This window comes from Aulonocara stuartgranti (assembly GCF_965226115.1).
Source record: "Aulonocara stuartgranti genome assembly, chromosome: 3".
Lineage (NCBI taxonomy): Eukaryota > Metazoa > Chordata > Actinopteri > Cichliformes > Cichlidae > Aulonocara > Aulonocara stuartgranti.
This window is the reverse complement of record NC_138941.1, coordinates 4,951,466-4,976,865: the sequence shown is the minus strand read 5'-3', so window position 1 is coordinate 4,976,865 and position 25,400 is coordinate 4,951,466. Positions and strand designations below refer to the sequence as shown.

The 25,400-nt window shown below is 37.7% G+C and overlaps 1 protein-coding gene and 1 long non-coding RNA gene across 3 annotated transcripts in view; one reads left to right on the top strand and one right to left on the bottom strand.

Moving 5' to 3' along the window:
- Positions 1-25,400, top strand: part of LOC309702169 (protein NLRC3-like) — a 169,338-nt gene that overhangs the window by 26,727 nt on the left and 117,211 nt on the right. The gene's annotated exons all lie outside the window — the stretch shown is intronic.
- LOC309702517 lies at positions 24,024-24,825 on the bottom strand. The gene is made up of 2 exons (XR_014275581.1): positions 24,542-24,825; positions 24,024-24,386 (listed from the first exon to the last, which is right to left on the bottom strand). It is a non-coding gene; the product is annotated as an uncharacterized lncRNA (long non-coding RNA).

The window sequence follows — 25,400 nt, the reverse complement described above, 5'->3', positions numbered from 1 at the left end:
GTGTGTGTGTGTGTGCGTGTGTGTGTGTGTCTGTGTGTGTGTGTGTGCGTGTGTGTGTGTGTGTGTGTGTGTGCGTGTGTGTCTGTGTGTGTCTGTGTGTGTGTGTGTGTGTGTTCCAGATGTGACCCTGTGACCCCAAAGCTGGTGCTAAGAGTCCAGCGGTCCCCCTAACAAAGGGCTCTTATACTTAACCAGACACAGAGTAGGTGTCCTCCTACACCAGGGGTCTCAAACTCGCAGCCCGCGGGCCAATTGCGGCCCGCAGGACGATAGTTTTTGGCCCCACCTTAATATGAAAATGTAATGTTAGTTTGATAATGTATGACACTTTACAGTGTTGTGGGCGGAGCTGAATTAACCCACCAATCAGGGTGGGATATGGATCTCAGGGGACACCAGCCGGGCTTGATGCAAGCAGGGAAACATTTCTCAATGAGTCAAAGTTCCAGCAGCGTTGCCCTGGAGTGTTTCTTTCTTTCCTGTGCCTGGCTGGCTTCCTCCTTTCTATTGGGCAAACGCCGACATTCGCCCCAGCGCGCTGCGTTCACAACACTTCAAGAAAAGTTGTTTTTTTAAGTTGCTGCCCAGCGGGACATTATACGTATATAGATTTATACACACGTCAGTGGGATTTAAAGTTATTTTCCACAGAGAGAGATCTCATATTAACTCTCACATGAACATTACATATATTTCAATATAATGTAAAAGCAGTCAAAACAACTAACATCAGAAACAGCTGATGTTATTTGTTATATGTCACGGTGTCGTTCCCGCTTCTTTCTCCTGTAACAACAGCCCGGCGCCGTGAGCAGTCGCCTTTTTTGCGCTCGCTATCCCTGCACTTTCTACCATCTGCAAACGCCACGGTGTTTGTGTAGTCATGAAAGACATGAACATCGAGCGTAAAAACAAAGGAGACTGCTACCGGTGTTGTGCCAAAGTAGTTACCCCCGTCAAAAATTGTTTCCCCATTCACGGGAGCGCGCAAAGTAGGAGGAGCCACTTGCACAGCTCCGTTCTGTACGCTACTTGTCACTGATCTGCAGTCGACGCGATAAAGAGTAAAAGCTGGAAAACAGCAGACTCGATGAATTTAATATTAGTTTCGTGACATTGTAATGTGCCGTGTGGAAGACAGTTTACCTTATACTGTACACTTAAATAACCTGCTGGGAATACTTTGTCTAGCAAAAGACTTTGATACTATAATACTGTAAAACCAGATGGAAACACGTCGCTCTCCAGTGAATTTACACTCGGTTTACACTTTGTAGCGAAGCTATCACGAATGAGTTCATTTGCAAAATCAATCTTAATCTAACCAATAAGTACTGTAACTTCAGAGAAGATGTCTTATTCACAGCAAAAGTTATGGAAGGATACAGATTTTATCAGGCTGTGTGGCATCGGCTGCCAAAATGTGTGCCCCCCCCCAATCTGTAATCCATATTGCCTTTGCCACCACAAAGGGTATATTTGCCAAATAAGTCACAGTATAACCAATAAGTACAGTAACTTTGGAGAAGATGTCTTATTCACAGCAAAAGTTATGGAGGGATACAAAATTTATCAGGCTGTATGGCATCAGCTGCCAAAATGTGTGCCCCCCCCCCAATCTATGATGATGCACGAACCGAAAACCAGAGTGCCTCTGAGCTAACTAAAAGATTTTTTTACAATTTGTTTTCGAAAATAACAAACACCACAAGAGGATGGAACCAGACGAGTACAAGATTTTGGTTGCATATAAACTGAAAGGCGAGTATCCAGCGCTTTTTACAAAGAAAGAGAAATTTCTTCTCCGACGAAAAGCTGCTATTTACGACATTGAAGGTAATAACTGCAACTTTGTAGCGTTTATAAATGTCATCAATACATATATATTAACACATATACAATGGCATAATGTGTAGTCTTAATTTGCACTAACCGATTTAATTAGCTTGACCTTTAAATTAAGTGATTGATTTCTATATCATGGGCGGAAACGGGAAAAAAAGCACAAGTAATTGTCCACGGAAATGCGTTGTAGACTTTTAAAAAGTAATGATTTTAACAAAACAGTGTGGTCAATTCTTAACTTGATGTTCAACAGACATTTAAGCTCTCCATACTGTTCACCTTCTTGTGTCACCAAAATTTTAAAACATGTTATTAAGTGTGCCTATGCGAAGGCACACTTATTACTATTGCTCGGATTTATTATTAAGTGTGCCTATTTAAGTGTGCCTATGCGAAGGCACACTTATTACTATTGCTCGGATTTATTATTATTATTAAGTGTGCCTATGCGAAGGCACACTTATTACTATTGCTCGGATTTATTATTATTATTATTATTCTTTTTCCGCCTGAAATTTTGGACCTTAACTCGCCCCACAGTTTTGAGACAAGGTTCACATATGATATATCATTGTGTGCGGCTGGAGCTGGAATGAGTTGCTATGACTTTTGGTGTTTATTACTTCTATAGTTTTTTAAATATGAATATTTTAATGCAAGTTTTTGCCCATTCAAATGAATGGGAACGAACGAAAGTGAAACTTTACTTACTTTGTGGTGTGTTTGCTCACTCACTTAATTTGTGGTGTGTTGGCTCACTCTAGTGGTATGTCCCCGTATTTGGATTACCATAATGACAACAATACGAACGGCGCGCACAGCGTTGGTGCTTTCAGGAACCATTGGAATTCTTAAGGTTGCACGAAGCATTGAATAGTTACGGTAACGGCAATGGTGTACGCTTGGTGGAAAACTGCATATCCCACAATTCAAAGCACGCCTCTACCAGTCAAACAATGGCGGCTGCCACTTGGTTTAATATATTCCTCTTATTTGTGTTTCTAGGTCACAAAGTAAACTTTTAAGATATTTTCAGGTGAGAATGTAGGTGTGTAAACGTCAAATATCTGCTCGTTTTGTCAAAACATCCCATATTAGCAACAGATTTCTCACGATGTTGCTGCTAGCCGGCTAGCTAGTTCGGCCGGCTAGCTAGCTCGGCTAGCTAGCGCCGCTTCGCTCAAAAGCACCCAGGCTTGGCTTTCAGTGAGGCGTCTCTAACTCCTTTCACCCCCGATCGCTCCGCAAACAGTCTTTGTCTTAGCTGGACTTATTTTTCGTTTATATGGGCCGATGATGCTGGTCGATGTGGAAAAAATAACTGAGTTGTTCATATACCGGTGGCTAGTTAGCTCCGCGTTAGCCACCGGTATATGTCTCTTCCCCTCGTATGCGGGGAAAGAAACACCGATCGACCGGTGGTGGCTAACGCGGAGCTCAATCGTGGATAAGGGAAACCCAATGCAGGAGAAGCAGGCGGCTGGTGAACTGAATTTCAGGTAAGACGTTATTAACTGCACTCTATTTGGGTCAGATATAAACCGAGTTTAGGTGTAGTTTATTTTCGTTGTGCTGACAGTTACAATAACTGTACTGCGTGCTAGCTAGCACGACGGAGTTTCTATACAGCTGTGCGCGCTAAGTTACTGATGTTGAACTTTATGACAGCCTCCCCTATTTTCAGGCGAGAATGTAGGGGTGTAAACTTCAAATATCTGCTCGTTTTATCAAGAAGTCCCATATTTTATCAAGAAGTCCCATATCTCTCACGATGTTACTGCTAGCGCCGCATGGCAGCTAGCTGGCTAGGGCGGGTTGGCTGACACCTAGGCCGGGCTGACTGATACCCAGGCCGGCTCACGCTCACGTTTCACCGCCGCATGGCAGCTAGCCGGCTAGCTGGCTAGCGCGGCTTGGCTGCCACCCAGGTCGGGCTGGCTGACACCCAGGCTGGGCTGGCTGACACCCAGGCCCGCTCACGCTGTCGTGTTATTTTTCATTTATATGGGCTGGTGATTCAGTATGAGTGTCCGGTGAACTGAATGTCAGGTAAGACGTTATGTATATGTAAGGTAGTGACTGGAATAAGTCACAAGGTGTCGCTGTTGAGCTGCATATATGTTGTAAATTTTAGCAATTTTGACCATTTGTCCTCTGCAGGACACCGTAGTTCAGATTTCTCGTTCGCGTGGGCGCCATCTTGGTTCAGTGTTTACTGTGATGTGCAAAGGTAAGCACTGTCAGTGGCGAACTGCATTGGTTTTGTTTAAAAATAAGTGTTCCACTGTGTAAAATAGCGGTTTGTCATTTAAGCCGAGCATATATTTTGTTTGAGAGGTTCATGTATTGTCTGATGAGAGTATGAGACAAAGATATACTTTTCTTTCTTACTCTCATATAAAATATTTAGCTTTTATTAAATAGTTATCTGAATCTTACAACCAAAGTTTGTATAATAATACACAAGATTGGCTGTAGACCATTGTTAATCATTCAGAACACTCTGTAAAAATAACAAAAAACAAAAAGTGAATGAAAAGTGCATAAATATTTATTTTACGTGTTTGATGTGTGTGGCAGGGCGTGGTCTGCAGTGCCGCTGCAGGGGAGGTGGACCCACCTCAGCGGCATCTGCAATCACGCCTCTCAGGTGTAAAGTCTGTGCTCTCTCTGCTTTTTTTTTTTTTTTTTTGTGTATGTGTCGGGCTATGAGATGAAAAGCTACAGCCGGCTGTGTGGGTACAGCAACTATGTGTGAAAAGTGGTCCATAACGTAATGCTTCAAAGTGTGTTCATGCAAACATTGTCGGGTCTGCTTATGAACCTCTGCGCACAGCGTCTACAAATTAGGGCTGTACGAAGTCACCTCATCTTTACACAAAACTGTAAGCTGTCATCTGTGAGGCGCGAGCGGTGTTTGGTTTTACCATAGTTCATGGTGGAGAATGGCTGCTCCGGTGAGTTTTGCTTTCTGTAGCCGTTTGAATGGCAAACTATACTGATTAGCGGCGGCATAGGCACACTTAAAATTTCTTCAGAAATTTTCGCTTTCTAGTTATTGTGTGGATGCTTTAAGCATCCACACTATTGAGTTCCTGTTTCTCTTTATTCTTTATTATTGTGTGGATGCTTTAAGCATCCACACTATTGAGTTCCTGTTTCTCTTTATTCTTTATACTTTATTATTATTATTATTCCAGTTGCTTCCGTACACTTTTTGGCACTTAACTACTTCCACAATTTTCAGCCGATTTTCACCGTTCAAATTTTAAACTATTCTGCTATTTTTGCTCTTTCTAGCTATGATTTTTGCTATTTTTAACTATTATACTTTTTAAAATATTCCACTTTTTTCCTTTAATTTGTCCCATTGAAATGAATGGGAAACTTCTGCAATTCTGCTAAAATTTGCTTGTTTTTGAAACTTAACTACTTCCTCATATTTTCACCTAGAACAACCATTCAAACTTTAAAATGTTCATAAATTATTGGGCTATTCAGGTATGATTCAGCTTTTTGAAATCTTTTACTGTTTTACTTTTATGCCTCTTAAAGTTTTGAGTTGCAAAATTGTGATTTTTCACAAAATACATGCGTTGTTATGGTTGCTATGCTCTTGGCTTCCAGTGTGCCACTGAAGCTTTTGCAGTCTTCTCTTCATGTCCGAACAACTGTTTGCTACTTGCTCAATTTTCACTCAACTTCCACAAATTATACATCAAAACGTAGGTATTTTTGCTGGCTTTCAGAAAATGTCACCATCATTGTTGTGGGATTTATAGAATTTTGGCAAATCTCCTCAGACTAACACAAGGTCAGAAAACTCTCCATATAAAGTCAATGGAGAGTTTGTTCAAAATCACCGCTGCATTTCTGTAATGAGAGGCATATTCGAATCGTCATATCTCCTTAACGAAGCAAAGTTAAGACATGAGGCTTGTCCCGGTATATCTTCAGACACTCGTGACGCTCACAATTCAAGAATTTCTTTCTCACCTATTACCGTTCTGAAATGAGTTGGACTTGTTTGAGGGTAGGAAATTTGTCCTTCGCTCAGATTTCTTCAGATTTCAAACCCTGGAAATGAACCACTTTTTTCTCTCGTCATAACTTTTTGTTGGATTTCCACAGAGACCTGAAAATTTCCATGATTGTTCACCAAAGCCTGCTGTCTCTTACGGTGAAAGAATGATATCGATACTCCAAATAGATTTAGAGTTAGAAAGCGTTGTTTGAGGGCAAGTCAAGGCAGTTTTTGCTTCGCTCTGCTCAGTTATGGTGCATTAGAAGTCAAATATCTTTAATAATTCATATTTTAATGATAAATTGTTAACACTGGAAGATTCCCCCATCTCTTCTGAACAAAACGGTGTAAGAATGACCGCTCTAGCCCCTACGGTTAGGAAATTATGGTCATTTGTTTGAGGGGAGTCCTCACTATGAGAAATAGGCTGCAATAATCCTGTGCCTCTCTGTCCTGCGTGTGTAAAAAGATGCACCTGTTTTGGCGGGAAAACGTAAACAGCCACTCTGATTGGTGGATTTAAATTCGGCAGCTCTCTCCCTCTGTGTGTGTGTGTGTGTGTGTGTGTGTGTGTGTGTGTGTGTGTGTGTGTGTTTAGTGGGAGAGAGAGGACCCTGCCCTTATTTGGCAGCATGTCATTGTAGGATTTAAATTGAATATAGTTAGACTGGTTGACTGGATTAGAGCCTGTGTTTGTGTGTCCCTCTGTGCATTTGTGTTTCAATATGCCTCCATATTTGTAATTTTGTAAGTTATTACTATTCTGCTAAATCATACTATTTCTGCTTTTCATAAGATTTGTGCCTAATATAGTATTTCTGCTAAATTATAGTATTTATTCTTTTTATAGGATTTGTGCCTAACATAGTATTTCTGCTAAATTATAGTATTTCTGCTTTTTATACTATTTGTGCCTAATATAGTATTTCTGCTTTTTATAAGATTTGTGCCTAATATAGTATTTCTGCTTTTTATAGGATTTGTGCCTAATATAGTATTTCTGCTTTTTATAGGATTTGTGCTTAATATAGTATTTCTGCTAAATTACAGTATTTCTGCTTTTTATACTATTTGTGCTAAAACATAGTATTTCTACTAAATGTAGTATTTATGCTTAATCATACTAGTTCTGCTTTTTATGGGATTTGTGCCTAATATAGTATTTCTGCTTTTTATAGGATTTTTGCTCAAACATAGTATTTCTACTAAATGTAGTATTTATGCTTAATCATCCTATTTCTGCTTTTTATAGGATTTGTGCTTAATATAGTATTTCTGCTAAATTATAGTATTTCTGCTTTTTATAGTATTTGTGCTAAAACATAGTATTTCTACTAAATGTAGTATTTATGCTTAATCATAGTATTTCTATATATTTCTGCCAGGTCCCCAGGCAGCCAATCCTCTGTGAGGACTTAGACATTCAAATTTTCAAATCAGGGCCTGCACGGTTTCCCAGCCAATCATATATGTGTCCTGAGGCATTCAAATTTGCATATTGGGGCCTTCATGGCTTCTAAGCCAGCCAATCATATCTGAGGGCTGAGGAATTCAAATCCACAAATCAGGGCCTGCACGGCTTCCCAGGCAGCCAATCATATATGTGGCCTCAGGCATTCAAATTTGCATATTGGGGGAATTCGTGGCTTCTAAGTCAACAAGTCATCCATGTCGTATATCTCTAAAAATTCACATTTTAATGATAAATTGTTAACACTGGAAGATTCCCCCATCTCTTCTGAACAAAACGGTGTAAGAATGACCGCTCTAGCCCCTACGGTTAGGAAATTATGGTCATTTGTTTGAGGGGAGTCCTCACTATGAGAAATAGGCTGCAATAATCCTGTGCCTCTCTCTGCTGCGTGTGTAAAAAGATGCACCTGTTTTGGCGGGAAAAAGTACACAGGCTCTCTGATTGGTGGATTCAAATTCAGCAGCTCCCAGGCTGACCTAGAAACTTACTTCTCTCTCCCTGTGCATTTTTATGCTGATTTTTTCATTTAACAAGTATATTTGAGGGACCCTCAGCATGTTCAGCATTTTTTCAGCTGTCCATTTTGCTTTTCCAATTTTTCTGTTTAACTTATTACTATTGTGCTAAATCATACTGTTTCTGCTATTTCATAAGATTTGTGCTTAATATAGTATTTCTGCTTTTAATAGGATTTGTGCTTAATATAGTATTTCTGCTTTTTATAGAATTTGTGCTTAATATAGTATTTCTGCTTTTTATATGATTTGTGCTTAATATGGTATTTCTGCTAAATTATAGTATTTCTGCTTTTTATAGTATTTGTGCTAAAACATAGTATTTCTACTAAATGTAGTATTTATGCTTAATCATACTATTTCTATATATTTCTGCCAGGTCCCCAGGCAGCCAATCCTCTGTGAGGACTGAGACATTCAAATTTTCAAATCAGGGCCTGCACGGTTTCCCAGCCAATCATATAAGTGTCCTGAGGCATTCAAATTTGCATATTGGGGCCTTCATGGCTTCTAAGCCAGCCAATCATATCAGGGCTGAGGAATTCAAATCCACAAATCAGGGCCTGCATGGCTTCCCAGCCAGCCAATCATATATGTGGCCTCAGCCATTCAAATTTGCATATTGGGGAATTCATGGCTTCTAAGTCAACAAGTCATCCATGTCATATATCTCTAAAAATTCATATTTTAATGATAAATTGTCAACACTTGAAGATTCCCCCATCACTTCTGAACAAAACGGTGTAAGAATGACCGTTCTAGCCTCTACGGTTAGGAAATTATGGTCATTTGTTTGAGGTGAGTCGTCATTATGAGAAATAGACTGCAAAAATCCTGTGCCTCTCTGTGCTGCGTGTGTAAACAGAAGCACCTGTTTTGGAGGGAAAAAGTGCACAGGCTCTCTGATTGGTGGATTCAAATTCAGCTGCTCCCAGGCTGACCTAGAAACTTACTTCTCTCTCCCTGTGTGTGTGTGTGTGTGTGTGTGTGTGTGTGTGTGTGTGAGAGAGAGAGAGAGCGAGAGAGAGAGAGAGAGAGAGAGAGCGAGAGAGAGAGAGAGAGAGAAAGGCTTTTAATCGGATGATCTCATTCTAAGATTCAAATTCAATATATTTAGACTGGGTGACTGGGTGACTGTGTGTTTCCTTATGTGTACATATTTGTGATTGTGTGGCTGTTATAGATTTTTTTGCCAATTTTTTTCATTTAACAAGTATATTTGAGGGACCCTCAGCATGTTCAGCATTTTTTCAGCTGTCCATTTTGCTTTTCCAATTTTTCTGTTTAACTTCTTACTATTGTGCTAAATCATACTATTTCTGCTATTTCATAAGATTTGTGCTTAATATAGTATTTCTGCTTTTTGTAGAATTTGTGCTTAATATAGTATTTCTGCTTTTTATAGAATTTGTGCTTAATATAGTATTTCTGCTTTTTATAGGATTTGTGCTTAATATAGTATTTCTGCTTTTTATAGGATTTGTGCTTAATATAGTATTTCTGCTAAATTATAGTATTTCTGCTTTTTATAGGATTTGTGCTAAAACATAGTATTTCTGCTAAATTATAGTATTTCTGCCAAATTATAATATTTGTGCTAAAACATAGTCTTAATTTAAAATTACAATATTCATAGTTCATCACAGTGTCTCTGGTAAATCACAATATTTCTGCTCTGTTGTACTATTTTTCTAAATCATAGTGTTTCTGTAATGTTTAAGTATTTTTGGCTAAATATATTCTTTCTGTTATCTTATACTATTTCTCCTAAATTCTTGTATTTTTGAGAAGTTATCATGTTTCTGGTAAGTTACAATATTTCTGCTAAATTCTGCTATGCTATTGTATTTCTGCCAAGTATTATGTTTCCTCTAAGATATTGCAGTTCTGCTAAGTTATTCCATTTTAGCAAACTTCTTTTGCTTCTGCAAAGTTTTTACAATTTCTGCAACTTTTCAGCTTTTTCAGCTACTTTTTGCATACAGCTTCAGCTTTAAGCATCCACACTGCATTTTCGCAGGAAATGCAAATTTTTCTAGTTGTGTGGATGCTTTAAGCATCCACACTATTGAGTTCCTGTTTCTCTTTATTCTTTATACTTTATTATTATTATTATTCCAGTTGCTTCCGTACACTTTTTGGCACTTAACTACTTCCACAATTTTCAGCCGATTTTCACCGTTCAAATTTTAAACTATTCTGCTATTTTTGCTCTTTCTAGCTATGATTTTTGCTATTTTTAACTATTATACTTTTTAAAATATTCCACTTTTTTCCTTTAATTTGTCCCATTGAAATGAATGGGAAACTTCTGCAATTCTGCTAAAATTTGCTTGTTTTTGAAACTTAACTACTTCCTCATATTTTCACCTAGAACAACCATTCAAACTTTAAAATGTTCATAAATTATTGGGCTATTCAGGTATGATTCAGCTTTTTGAAATCTTTTACTGTTTTACTTTTATGCCTCTTAAAGTTTTGAGTTGCAAAATTGTGATTTTTCACAAAATACATGCGTTGTTATGGTTGCTATGCTCTTGGCTTCCAGTGTGCCACTGAAGCTTTTGCAGTCTTCTCTTCATGTCCGAACAACTGTTTGCTACTTGCTCAATTTTCACTCAACTTCCACAAATTATACATCAAAACGTAGGTATTTTTGCTGGCTTTCAGAAAATGTCACCATCATTGTTGTGGGATTTATAGAATTTTGGCAAATCTCCTCAGACTAACACAAGGTCAGAAAACTCTCCATATAAAGTCAATGGAGAGTTTGTTCAAAATCACCGCTGCATTTCTGTAATGAGAGGCATATTCGAATCGTCATATCTCCTTAACGAAGCAAAGTTAAGACATGAGGCTTGTCCCGGTATATCTTCAGACACTCGTGACGCTCACAATTCAAGAATTTCTTTCTCACCTATTACCGTTCTGAAATGAGTTGGACTTGTTTGAGGGTAGGAAATTTGTCCTTCGCTCAGATTTCTTCAGATTTCAAACCCTGGAAATGAACCACTTTTTTCTCTCGTCATAACTTTTTGTTGGATTTCCACAGAGACCTGAAAATTTCCATGATTGTTCACCAAAGCCTGCTGTCTCTTACGGTGAAAGAATGATATCGATACTCCAAATAGATTTAGAGTTAGAAAGCGTTGTTTGAGGGCAAGTCAAGGCAGTTTTTGCTTCGCTCTGCTCAGTTATGGTGCATTAGAAGTCAAATATCTTTAATAATTCATATTTTAATGATAAATTGTTAACACTGGAAGATTCCCCCATCTCTTCTGAACAAAACGGTGTAAGAATGACCGCTCTAGCCCCTACGGTTAGGAAATTATGGTCATTTGTTTGAGGGGAGTCCTCACTATGAGAAATAGGCTGCAATAATCCTGTGCCTCTCTGTCCTGCGTGTGTAAAAAGATGCACCTGTTTTGGCGGGAAAACGTAAACAGCCACTCTGATTGGTGGATTTAAATTCGGCAGCTCTCTCCCTCTGTGTGTGTGTGTGTGTGTGTGTGTGTGTGTGTGTGTGTGTGTGTGTGTGTGTTTAGTGGGAGAGAGAGGACCCTGCCCTTATTTGGCAGCATGTCATTGTAGGATTTAAATTGAATATAGTTAGACTGGTTGACTGGATTAGAGCCTGTGTTTGTGTGTCCCTCTGTGCATTTGTGTTTCAATATGCCTCCATATTTGTAATTTTGTAAGTTATTACTATTCTGCTAAATCATACTATTTCTGCTTTTCATAAGATTTGTGCCTAATATAGTATTTCTGCTAAATTATAGTATTTATTCTTTTTATAGGATTTGTGCCTAACATAGTATTTCTGCTAAATTATAGTATTTCTGCTTTTTATACTATTTGTGCCTAATATAGTATTTCTGCTTTTTATAAGATTTGTGCCTAATATAGTATTTCTGCTTTTTATAGGATTTGTGCCTAATATAGTATTTCTGCTTTTTATAGGATTTGTGCTTAATATAGTATTTCTGCTAAATTACAGTATTTCTGCTTTTTATACTATTTGTGCTAAAACATAGTATTTCTACTAAATGTAGTATTTATGCTTAATCATACTAGTTCTGCTTTTTATGGGATTTGTGCCTAATATAGTATTTCTGCTTTTTATAGGATTTTTGCTCAAACATAGTATTTCTACTAAATGTAGTATTTATGCTTAATCATCCTATTTCTGCTTTTTATAGGATTTGTGCTTAATATAGTATTTCTGCTAAATTATAGTATTTCTGCTTTTTATAGTATTTGTGCTAAAACATAGTATTTCTACTAAATGTAGTATTTATGCTTAATCATAGTATTTCTATATATTTCTGCCAGGTCCCCAGGCAGCCAATCCTCTGTGAGGACTTAGACATTCAAATTTTCAAATCAGGGCCTGCACGGTTTCCCAGCCAATCATATATGTGTCCTGAGGCATTCAAATTTGCATATTGGGGCCTTCATGGCTTCTAAGCCAGCCAATCATATCTGAGGGCTGAGGAATTCAAATCCACAAATCAGGGCCTGCACGGCTTCCCAGGCAGCCAATCATATATGTGGCCTCAGGCATTCAAATTTGCATATTGGGGGAATTCGTGGCTTCTAAGTCAACAAGTCATCCATGTCGTATATCTCTAAAAATTCACATTTTAATGATAAATTGTTAACACTGGAAGATTCCCCCATCTCTTCTGAACAAAACGGTGTAAGAATGACCGCTCTAGCCCCTACGGTTAGGAAATTATGGTCATTTGTTTGAGGGGAGTCCTCACTATGAGAAATAGGCTGCAATAATCCTGTGCCTCTCTCTGCTGCGTGTGTAAAAAGATGCACCTGTTTTGGCGGGAAAAAGTACACAGGCTCTCTGATTGGTGGATTCAAATTCAGCAGCTCCCAGGCTGACCTAGAAACTTACTTCTCTCTCCCTGTGCATTTTTATGCTGATTTTTTCATTTAACAAGTATATTTGAGGGACCCTCAGCATGTTCAGCATTTTTTCAGCTGTCCATTTTGCTTTTCCAATTTTTCTGTTTAACTTATTACTATTGTGCTAAATCATACTGTTTCTGCTATTTCATAAGATTTGTGCTTAATATAGTATTTCTGCTTTTAATAGGATTTGTGCTTAATATAGTATTTCTGCTTTTTATAGAATTTGTGCTTAATATAGTATTTCTGCTTTTTATATGATTTGTGCTTAATATGGTATTTCTGCTAAATTATAGTATTTCTGCTTTTTATAGTATTTGTGCTAAAACATAGTATTTCTACTAAATGTAGTATTTATGCTTAATCATACTATTTCTATATATTTCTGCCAGGTCCCCAGGCAGCCAATCCTCTGTGAGGACTGAGACATTCAAATTTTCAAATCAGGGCCTGCACGGTTTCCCAGCCAATCATATAAGTGTCCTGAGGCATTCAAATTTGCATATTGGGGCCTTCATGGCTTCTAAGCCAGCCAATCATATCAGGGCTGAGGAATTCAAATCCACAAATCAGGGCCTGCATGGCTTCCCAGCCAGCCAATCATATATGTGGCCTCAGCCATTCAAATTTGCATATTGGGGAATTCATGGCTTCTAAGTCAACAAGTCATCCATGTCATATATCTCTAAAAATTCATATTTTAATGATAAATTGTCAACACTTGAAGATTCCCCCATCACTTCTGAACAAAACGGTGTAAGAATGACCGTTCTAGCCTCTACGGTTAGGAAATTATGGTCATTTGTTTGAGGTGAGTCGTCATTATGAGAAATAGACTGCAAAAATCCTGTGCCTCTCTGTGCTGCGTGTGTAAACAGAAGCACCTGTTTTGGAGGGAAAAAGTGCACAGGCTCTCTGATTGGTGGATTCAAATTCAGCTGCTCCCAGGCTGACCTAGAAACTTACTTCTCTCTCCCTGTGTGTGTGTGTGTGTGTGTGTGTGTGTGTGTGTGTGAGAGAGAGAGAGAGCGAGAGAGAGAGAGAGAGAGAGAGAGCGAGAGAGAGAGAGAGAGAGAAAGGCTTTTAATCGGATGATCTCATTCTAAGATTCAAATTCAATATATTTAGACTGGGTGACTGGGTGACTGTGTGTTTCCTTATGTGTACATATTTGTGATTGTGTGGCTGTTATAGATTTTTTTGCCAATTTTTTTCATTTAACAAGTATATTTGAGGGACCCTCAGCATGTTCAGCATTTTTTCAGCTGTCCATTTTGCTTTTCCAATTTTTCTGTTTAACTTCTTACTATTGTGCTAAATCATACTATTTCTGCTATTTCATAAGATTTGTGCTTAATATAGTATTTCTGCTTTTTGTAGAATTTGTGCTTAATATAGTATTTCTGCTTTTTATAGAATTTGTGCTTAATATAGTATTTCTGCTTTTTATAGGATTTGTGCTTAATATAGTATTTCTGCTTTTTATAGGATTTGTGCTTAATATAGTATTTCTGCTAAATTATAGTATTTCTGCTTTTTATAGGATTTGTGCTAAAACATAGTATTTCTGCTAAATTATAGTATTTCTGCCAAATTATAATATTTGTGCTAAAACATAGTCTTAATTTAAAATTACAATATTCATAGTTCATCACAGTGTCTCTGGTAAATCACAATATTTCTGCTCTGTTGTACTATTTTTCTAAATCATAGTGTTTCTGTAATGTTTAAGTATTTTTGGCTAAATATATTCTTTCTGTTATCTTATACTATTTCTCCTAAATTCTTGTATTTTTGAGAAGTTATCATGTTTCTGGTAAGTTACAATATTTCTGCTAAATTCTGCTATGCTATTGTATTTCTGCCAAGTATTATGTTTCCTCTAAGATATTGCAGTTCTGCTAAGTTATTCCATTTTAGCAAACTTCTTTTGCTTCTGCAAAGTTTTTACAATTTCTGCAACTTTTCAGCTTTTTCAGCTACTTTTTGCATACAGCTTCAGCTTTAAGCATCCACACTGCATTTTCGCAGGAAATGCAAATTTTTCTAGTTATTATTATTATTATTCTAGTTGCTTCCGTACACTTTTTGGCACTTAACTACTTCCACAATTTTCAGCCGATTTTCACCGTTCAAATTTTAAACTATTCTGCTATTTCTGCTAATTTACGCTACGATTTTTGCTATTTTTAACTATTATACTTTTTAAAATATTAAGCTTTTTTCCTTTAATTTGTCCCATTGAAATGAATGGGAAACTTCTGCAATTCTGCTAAAATTTGCTTGTTTTTGAAACTTAACTACTTCCTCATATTTTCACCTAGAACAACCATTCAAATTTTAAAATGTTCACAAATTATTGGGCTATTCAGGTATGATTCAGCTTTTTCAAATCTTCTACTGTTTTACTTTTATGCCTCTTAAAGTTTTGAGTTGCAAAATTGTGATTTTTCACAAAATACATGTGTTGTTATGGTTGCTATGCTCTTGGCTTCCAGTGTGCCACTGAAGGTTTTGCAATTTTCACTTCATGTCCGAACAACTTCCTGCTACTTGCTCAATTTTCACTCAACTTCCACAAATTATACATCAAAACGTAGGTATTTTTGCTGGCTTTCAGAAAATGTCACCATCATTGTTGTGGGATTTATAGAATTTTTGCAAATCTCCTCAGACTAACACAAGGTCAGAAAACTCTCCATATAAAGTGAATGGAGAGCTTGTTCAAAATCACCGCTGGATTTCTGTAATGAGAGGCATATTCGAATCGTCATATCTCCTTAACGAAGCAAAGTTAAGACATGAGGCTTGTCCCCGAATATCTTCAGACACCCCTGACGCTCACAATTCAAGAATTTCTTTCTCACCTATTACCGTTCTGAAATGAGTTGGACTTGTTTGAGGGTAGGAAATTCGTCCTTCGCTCAGATTTCTTCAGATTTCAAACTGTGGAAATGAACCACTTTTTTCTCTCGTCATAACTTTTTTTTGGATTTCCACAGAGACCTGAAAATTTCCATGATTGTTCACCAAAGCCTGCTGTCTCTTACGGTGAAAGAATGATATCGATACTCCAAATAGATTTCAAGTCACAAAGCGTTGTTTGAGGGCAAGTCAAGGCAGTTTTTGCTTCGCTCTACTCAGTTATGGTGCATTAGAAGTCAAATATCTTTAATAATTCATATTTTAATGATAAATTGTAAACACTGGAAGATTCCCCCATCTCTTCTGAACAAAACGGTGTAAGAATGACCGCTCTAGCCCCTACGGTTTGGAAATTATGGTCATTTGTTTGAGGGGAGTCCTCACTATGAGAAATAGGCTGCAATAATCCTGTGCCTCTCTGTGCTGCGTGTGTAAAAAGAGGCACATGTTTTGGCGGGAAAAAGTACACAGGCTCTCTGATTGGTGGATTCAAATTCAGCAGCTCCCAGGCTGACCTAGAAACTTACTTCTCTCTCCCTGTGCATTTTTTTGCTGATTTTTTCATTTAACAAGTATATTTGAGGGACCCTCAGCATGTTCAGCATTTTTTCAGCTGTCCATTTTGCTTTTCCAATTTTTCTGTTTAACTTATTACTATTGTGCTAAATAATACTATTTCTGCTATTTTATAAGATTTGTGCCTAATATAGTATTTCTGCTAAATTACAATATTTCTGCTTTTTATACTATTTGTGCTAAAACATAGTATTTCTACTAAATGTAGTATTTATGCTTAATCATACTATTTCTGCTTTTTATGGGATTTGTGCCTAATATAGTATTTCTGCTTTTTATAGGATTTTTGCTCAAACATAGTATTTCTACTAAATGTAGTGTTTATGCTTAATCATCCTATTTCTGCTTTTTATAGGATTTGTGCTTAATATAGTATTTCTGCTAAATTATAGTATTTCTGCTTTTTATAGTATTTGTGCTAAAACATAGTATTTCTACTAAATGTAGTATTTATGCTTAATCATAGTATTTCTATATATTTCTGCCAGGTCCCCAGGCAGCCAATCCTCTGTGAGGACTGAGAAATTCAAATTTTCAAATCAGGGCCTGCACGGCTTCCCAGCCAATCATATATGTGTCCTGAGGCATTCAAATTTGCATATTGGGGCCTTCATGGCTTCTAAGCCAGCCAATCATATCTGAGGGCTGAGGAATTCGAATCCACAAATCAGGGCCTGCACGGCTTCCCAGCCAGCCAATCATATATGTGGTCTCAGGCATTCATATTTGCATATTGGGGAATTCGTGGCTTCTAAGTCAACAAGTCATCCATGTCATATATCTCTAAAAATTCACATTTTAATGATAAATTGTTAACACTGGAAGATTCCCCCATCTCTTCTGAACAAAACAGTGTAAGAATGACCGCTCTAGCCCCTACGGTTAGGAAATTATGGTCATTTGTTTGAGGGGAGTCCTCACTATGAGAAATAGGCTGCAATAATCCTGTGCCTCTCTGTGCTGCTGCGTGTGTAAAAAGATGCACCTGTTTTGGCGGGAAAACGTAAACAGCCACTCTGATTGGTGGATTTAAATTCGGCAGCTCTCTCCCTCTGTGTCTGTCTGTGTGTGTCTGTGTGTGTGTGTGTGTGTGTGTGTGTGTGTTTAGTGGGAGAGAGAGGACCCTGCCCTTATTTGGCAGCATGTCATTGTAGGATTTAAATTGAACATAGTTAGACTGGTTGACTGGATTAGAGCCTGTGTTTGTGTGTCCCTCTGTGCATTTGTGTTTCAATAAGTTATTACTATTCTGCTAAATCATAGTATTTCTGGTACTTTTCGGTACTTGTGCTAAATACAGTATTTCTGCTAAATCATACTATTTCTGCTTTTCATAGGATTTATGCCTAATATAGTATTTCTGCTAAATTATAGTATTTCTGCTTTTTATAGGATTTGTGCCTAACATAGTATTTCTGCTAAATTATAGTATTTCTGCTTTTTATAGGATTTGTGCCTAACATAGTATTTCTGCTAAATTATAGTATTTCTGCTTTTTATACTATTTGTTCTAAATTATAGTATTTCTGCTTTTTATAGGATTTGTGCTTAATATAGTATTTCTGCTAAATTATAGTTTTTCTTCTTTTTATAATATTTGTGCTAAAACATAGTATTTCTACTAAATGTAGTATTTATGCTTAATAATAGTATTTCTATATATTTCTGCCAGGTCCCCAGGCAGCCAATCCTCTGTGAGGACTGAGACATTCAAATTTTCAAATCAGGGCCTGCACAGTTTCCCAGCCAATCAAATAAGTGTCCTGAGGCATTCAAATTTGCATATTGGGGCCTTCGTGGCTTCTAAGCCAGCCAATCATATCTGAGGGCTGAGGAATTCAAATCCACAAATCAGGGCCTGCACGGCTTCCCAGCCAGCCAATCACATATGTGGTCTCAGGCATTCAAATTTGCATATTTGGGAATTCGTGGCTTCTAAGTCAACAAGTCATCCATGTCATATATCTCTAAAAATTCATATTTTAATATTAAATTGTCAACACTTGAAGATTCCCCCATCTCTTCTGAACAAAACGGTGTAAGAATGACCGTTCTAGCCCCTATGGTTAGGAAATTACGGTCATTTGTTTGAGGGGAGTCCTAACTATGAGAAATAGGCTGCAATAATCCTGTGCCTCTCTCTGCTGCGTGTGTAAAAAGATGCACCTGTTTTGGCGGGAAAAAGTACACAGGCTCTCTGATTGGTGGATTCAAATTCAGCAGCTCCCAGGCTGACCTAGAAACTTACTTCTCTCTCCCTGTGTGTGTGTGTGTGTGACAGAGAGAGAGAGAGAGAGAGAGAGAGAGAGAGAGAGAGAGAGAGAGAGAAAGGCTTTTAATGGGATGATCTCATTCTAAGATTTAAATTCAATATATTTAGACTGGTTGACTGAATTGGATCTTGTGTGTGGGTCTCTCTGTGCATGTGTGTTTCCTCATGTGTACATATTTGTGATTGTGTGGCTGTAATAAATTTTTTTGCAGATTTTTGTCATTTAACAAGTATATTTGAGGGACCCTCAGCATGTTCAGCATTTTTTCAGCTGTCCATTTTGCTTTTCCAATTTTTCTGTTTAACTTATTACTATTGTGCTAAATCATACTGTTTCTGCTATTTTATAAGATTTGTGCTTAATATACTATTTCTGCTTTTATAGGATTTGTGCTTAATATAGTATTTCTGCTAAATGTAGTATTTATGCTTAATCATACTATTTCTGCTTTTCATAGTATTTGTGCTTAATATAGTATTTCTGCTAAATTTAGTATTTCTGATTAATTATAGTTTTTCTACTAAATCATAGTACAGTATTTCTGCTTTTTATGGGATTTGTGCTAAAACAAAGTATTTCTACTAAATGTAGTATTTGTGCTTAATCATACCATTTCTGCTTTTTATAGGATTTGTGCTTAATATAGTATTTCTGCTAAATTATAGTATTTCTGCCAAATTATAATATTTGTGCTAAAACATAGTCTCAATTTAAAATTACAATATTCATAGTTCATCACAGTGTCTCTGGTAAATCACAATATTTCTGCTCTGTTGTACTATTTTTCTAAATCATAGTGTTTCTGTAATGTTTAAGTATTTTTGGCTAAATATATTCTTTCTGTTATCTTATACTATTTCTCCTAAATTCTTGTATTTTTGAGAAGTTATCATGTTTCTGGTAAGTTACAATATTTCTGCTAAATTCTGCTATGCTATTGTATTTCTGCCAAGTATTATGTTTCCTCTAAGATATTGCAGTTCTGCTAAGTTATTCCATTTTAGCAAACTTCTTTTGCTTCTGCAAAGTTTTTACAATTTCTGCAACTTTTCAGCTTTTTCAGCTACTTTTTGCATACAGCTTCAGCTTTAAGCATCCACACTGCATTTTCGCAGGAAATGCAAATTTTTCTAGTTATTATTATTGTGTGGATGCTTTAAGCATCCACACTATTGAGTTCCTGTTTCTCTTTATTCTTTATTCTACTTTATTATTCCAGTTGCTTCCGTACACTTTTTGGCACTTAACTACTTCCACAATTTTCAGCCGATTTTCACCGTTCAAATTTTAAACTATTCTGCTATTTCTGCTAATGATCGCTATGACTTTTGCTATTTTTTGCTATTATACTTTTTAAAATATTCCACTTTTTTCCTTTAATTTGTCCCATTGAAATGAATGGGAAACTTCCAAAATTCTGCTAAATTTTGCTTGTTTTTGAAACTTAACTACTTCCTCATACTTTCGCCTAGAACAACCATTCAAACTTTAAAATGTTCACAAATTATTGGGCTATTCATGTATGATTCAGCGTTTTCAAATCTTTTACTGTTTTACTTTTATGCCTCTTAAAGTTTTGAGTTGCAAAATTGTGATTTTTCACAAAATACATGCGTTGTTATGGTTGCTATGCTCTTGGCTTCCAGTGTGTCACTGAAGGTTTTGCAGTCATCTCTTCATGTCCGAACAACTGTTTGCTACTTGCTCAGTTTTTACTCAACTTCCACAAATTATACATCAAAACGTAGGTATTTTTGCTGGCTTTCAGAAAATGTCACCATCATTGTTGTGGGATTTATAGAATTTTGGCAAATCTCCTCAGACTAACACAAGGTCAGAAAACTCTCCATACAAAGTCAATGGAGAGTTTGTTCAAAATCATCGCTGGATTTCTGTAATGAGAGGCATATTCGAATCGTCATATCTCCTTAATGAAGCAAAGTTAAGACATGAGGCTTGTCCCCGAATATCTTCAGACACTCCTGACGCTCACAATTCAAGAATTTCTTTCTTACCTATTACCGTTCTGAAATGAGTTGGACTTGTTTGAGGGTAGGAAATTCGTCCGTTGCTCAGATTTCTTCAGATTTAAAACTCTGGAAATGAACCACTTTTTTCTCTCGTCATAACTTTTTGTTGGATTTCCACAGAGACCTGAAAATTTCCATGACTGTTCACCAAAGCCTGCTGTCTCTTACGGTGAAAGAATGATATCGATACTCCAAACAGATTTCGAGTTAGAAAGCGTTGTTTGAGGGCAAGTCAAAGCAGTTTTTGCTTCGCTCTGCTCAGTTATGGTGCATTAGAAGTCAAATATCTTTAATAATTCATATTTTAATGATAAATTGTTAACACTGGAAGATTCCCCCATCTCTTCTGAACAAAACGGTGTAAGAATGACCGCTCTAGCCCCTACGGTTAGGAAATTATGGTCATTTGTTTGAGGGGAGTCGTCACTATGAGAAATAGGCTGCAATAATCCTGTGCCTCTCTGTCCTGCGTGTGTAAAAAGATGCACCTGTTTTGGCGGGAAAACGTAAACAGCCACTCTGATTGGTGGATTTAAATTCGGCAGCTCTCTCCCTGTGTGTGTGTGTGTGTGTGTGTGTGTGTGTGTGTGTGTGTGTGTTTAGTGGGAGAGAGAGGACCCTGCCCTTATTTGGCAGCATGTCATTGTAGGATTTAAATTGAATATAGTTAGACTGGTTGACTGGATTAGAGCCTGTGTTTGTGTGTCCCTCTGTGCATTTGTGTTCCAATATGCCTCCATATTTGTAATTTTGTAAGTTATTACTATTCTGCTAAATCATACTATTTCTGCTTTTCATAAGATTTGTGCCTAATATAGTATTTCTGCTAAATTATAGTATTTATTCTTTTTATAGGATTTGTGCCTAACATAGTATTTCTGCTAAATTATAGTATTTCTCCTTTTTATACTATTTGTGCCTAATATAGTATTTCTGCTTTTTATAAGATTTGTGCCTAATATAGTATTTCTGCTTTTTATAGGATTTGTACCTAATATAGTATTTCTGCTTTTTATAGGATTTGTGCTTAATATAGTATTTCTGCTAAATTATAGTATTTCTGCTTTTTATAGTATTTGTGCTAAAACATAGTATTTCTACTAAATGTAGTATTTATGCTTAATCATAATATTTCTATATATTTCTGCCAGGTCCCCAGGCAGCCAATCCTCTGTGAGGACTGAGAAATTCAAATTTTCAAATCAGGGCCTGCACAGCTTCCCAGCCAGCCAATCATATATGTGGCCTCAGGCATTCAAATTTGCATATTGGGGAATTCGTGGCTTCTAAGTCAATAAGTCATCCATGTCATATATCTCTAAAAATTCATATTTTAATGATAAATTGTCAACACTTGAAGATTCCCCAATCACTTCTGAACAAAACGGTGTAAGAATGACCGCTCTAACCCCTACAGTTAGGAAATTATGGTCATTTGTTTGAGGGGAGTCCTCACTATGAGAAATAGACTGCAATAATCCTGTGTCTCTCTGTGCTGCGTGTGTAAACAGAAGCACCTGTTTTGGCGGGAAAAAGTACACAGCCACTCTGATTGGTGGATTCAAATTCAGCAGCTCCCAGGCTGACCTAGAAACTTACTTCTCTCTCCCTGTGTGTGTGTGTGTGTGTGTGTGACAGAGAGAGAGAGAGAGAGAAAGGCTTTTAATGGGATGACCTCATTCTAAGCTTCAAATTCAATATATTTAGACTGGTTGACTGAATTGGATCTTGTGTGTGTGTCTGTCTGTGCATGTGTGTTTCCTTATGTGTACATATTTGTGATTGTTTGGCTGTTATATTTTTTTTTGCCAATTTTTTTCATTTAACAAGTATATTTGAGGGACCCTTAGCATGTTCAGCATTTTTTCAGCTGTCCATTTTGCTTTTCCAATTTTTCTGTTTAAGTTATTACTATTGTGCTAAATCATACTATTTCTGCTATTTTATAAGATTTGTGCTAAATATAGTATTTCTGTCAAATTATAGTATTTGTGCTAAAACATAGTATTGATTTAAAATTACAATATTCATAGTTCATCACAGTGTCTCTGGTAAATCACAGTATTTCTGCTCTGTTGTACTATTTTTCTAAATCATAGTGTTTCTGTAATGCTTAAGTATTTTTGGCTAAATATATTCTTTCTGTTATCTTATACTATTTCTCCTAAATTCTTGTATTTTTGAGAAGTTATCATGTTTCTGGTAAGTTACAATATTTCTGCTAAGTTCTGCTATGCTATTGTATTTCTGCCAAGTATTATGTTTCCTCTAAGATATTGCAGTTCTGCTAAATTATTACATTTTAGCAAAGTTCCTTTGCTTCTGCAAAGTTTTTACAATTTCTGCAACTTTTCAGCTTTTTCAGCTACTTTTTGCATACAGCTTCAGCTTTAAGCATCCACACTGCATTTTCGCAGGAAATGCAAATTTTTCTAGTTATTATTCTTTTTCCGCCTGAAATTTTGGACCTTAACTCGCCCCACAGTTTTGAGACAAGGTTCACATATGATATATCATTGTGTGCGGCTGGAGCTGGAATGAGTTGCTATGACTTTTGGTGTTTATTACTTCTATAGTTTTTTAAATATGAATATTTTAATGCAAGTTTTTTCCCATTGAAATGAATGGAGAACAAGAAAACTTCATTTGTGGTGTGCTGGCTCACTCTAGTGGTATGTCGGGAGTAATGCGAGGCGGCCGCTGTGTCCCTGTGGACGCTTTTATTTTGTATAACTACCGGAAGTAGTTCCTGTGTACTGACGCTAGCTGGGTAGCTAGCGCCGCGTCGCTTAAAAAGCAGCCGGGCTTGTCTTAAACTTAAGAGGCTGACACTCGCTAAACCACCCGATCGCTCGCCAAGCGACTGTTTCACACTGGACTTATTTTTCGTTTATATGGGCCGATGATGCTGGTCGATGAGGAAAAACTAACTGAGTTGTTTGGTGGTGGCTAACGCGGAGCTAGCTAGCCACCGGTATGTGTCTCTTTCCCCTCATATGTGGGGAAAGAAACATGTGAGGCGGCCGCCGATCGACCGGTTTTCAGGTGAGAATGTAGGTGTGTAAACGTCAAATATCTGCTCGTTTTGTCAAAACATCCCATATTAGCAACAGATTTCTCACGATGTTGCTGCTAGCCGGCTAGCTAGTTTGGCCGGCCGGCTAGCCGGCTAGCTAGCTCGGCTAGCTAGCGCCGCTTCGCTCAAAAGCACCCAGGCTTGGCTTTCAGTGAGGCGTCTCTAACTCCTTTCACCCCCGATCGCTCCGCAAACAGTCTTTGTCTTAGCTGGACTTATTTTTCGTTTATATGGGCCGATGATGCTGGTCGATGTGGAAAAAATAACTGAGTTGTTCATATACCGGTGGCTAGCTAGCTCCGCGTTAGCCACCGGTATATGTCTCTTCCCCTCGTATGCGGGGAAAGAAACACCGATCGACCGGTGGTGGCTAACGCGGAGCTCAATCGTGGATAAGGGAAACCCAATGCAGGAGAAGCAGGCGGCTGGTGAACTGAATTTCAGGTAAGACGTTATTAACTGCACTCTATTTGGGTCAGATATAAACCGAGTTTAGGTGTAGTTTATTTTCGTTGTGCTGACAGTTACAATAACTGTACTGCGTGCTAGCTAGGACGACGGAGTTTCTATACAGCTGTGCGCGCTAAGTTACTGATTTTGAACTTTATGACAGCCTCCCCTATTTTCAGGCGAGAATGTAGGGGTGTAAACTTCAAATATCTGCTCGTTTTATCAAGAAGTCCCATATTTTATCAAGAAGTCCCATATCTCTCACGATGTTACTGCTAGCGCCGCATGGCAGCTAGCTGGCTAGGGCGGCTTGGCTGACACCTAGGCTGGGCTGACTGATACCCAGGCCGGCTCACGCTCTCGTTTCACCGCCGCATGGCGGCTAGCTGGCTAGCGCGGCTTGGCTGACACCCAGGTCGGGCTGGCTGACACCCAGGCTGGGCTGGCTGACACCCAGGCCCGCTCACGCTGTCGTGTCACCCCTAGTCTTTCGTGATGACTCTTGGTTGGCTGCTGGACTTATTTTTCATTTATATGGGCTGGTGATTCAGTATGAGTGTCCGGTGAACTGAATGTCAGGTAAGACGTTATGTATATGTAAGGTAGTGACTGGAATAAGTCACAAGGTGTCGCTGTTGAGCTGCATATATGTTGTAAATTTTAGCAATTTTGACCATTTGTCCTCTGCAGGACACCGTAGTTCAGATTTCTCGTTCACGTGGGCGCCATCTTGGTTCAGTGTTTACTGTGATGTGCAAAGGTAAGCACTGTCAGTGGCGAACTGCATTGGTTTTGTTTAAAAATAAGTGTTCCACTGTGTAAAATAGCGGTTTGTCATTTAAGCCGAGCAAATATTTTGTTTATTGAGAGGTTCATGTATTGTCTGATGAGAGTATGAGACAAAGATATACTTTTCTTTCTTACTCTCATATAAAATATTTAGCTTTTATTAAATAGTTATCTGAATCTTACAACCAAAGTTTGTATAATAATACACAAGATTGGCTGTAGACCATTGTTAATCATTCAGAACACTGTGTAAAAATAACAAAAAACAAAGTGAATGAAAAGTGCATAAATATTTATTTTACGTGTTTGATGTGTGTGGCAGGGCGTGGTCTGCAGTGCCGCTGCAGGGGAGGTGGACCCACCTCAGCGGCATCTGCAGACCACGCCTCTCAGGTGTAAAGTCTGTGCTCTCTCTGCTTTTTTTTTTTTTTTTTTTTTTTGTGTATGTGTCGGGCTATGAAATGAAAAGCTACAGCCGGCTGTGTGGGTACAGCAACTAT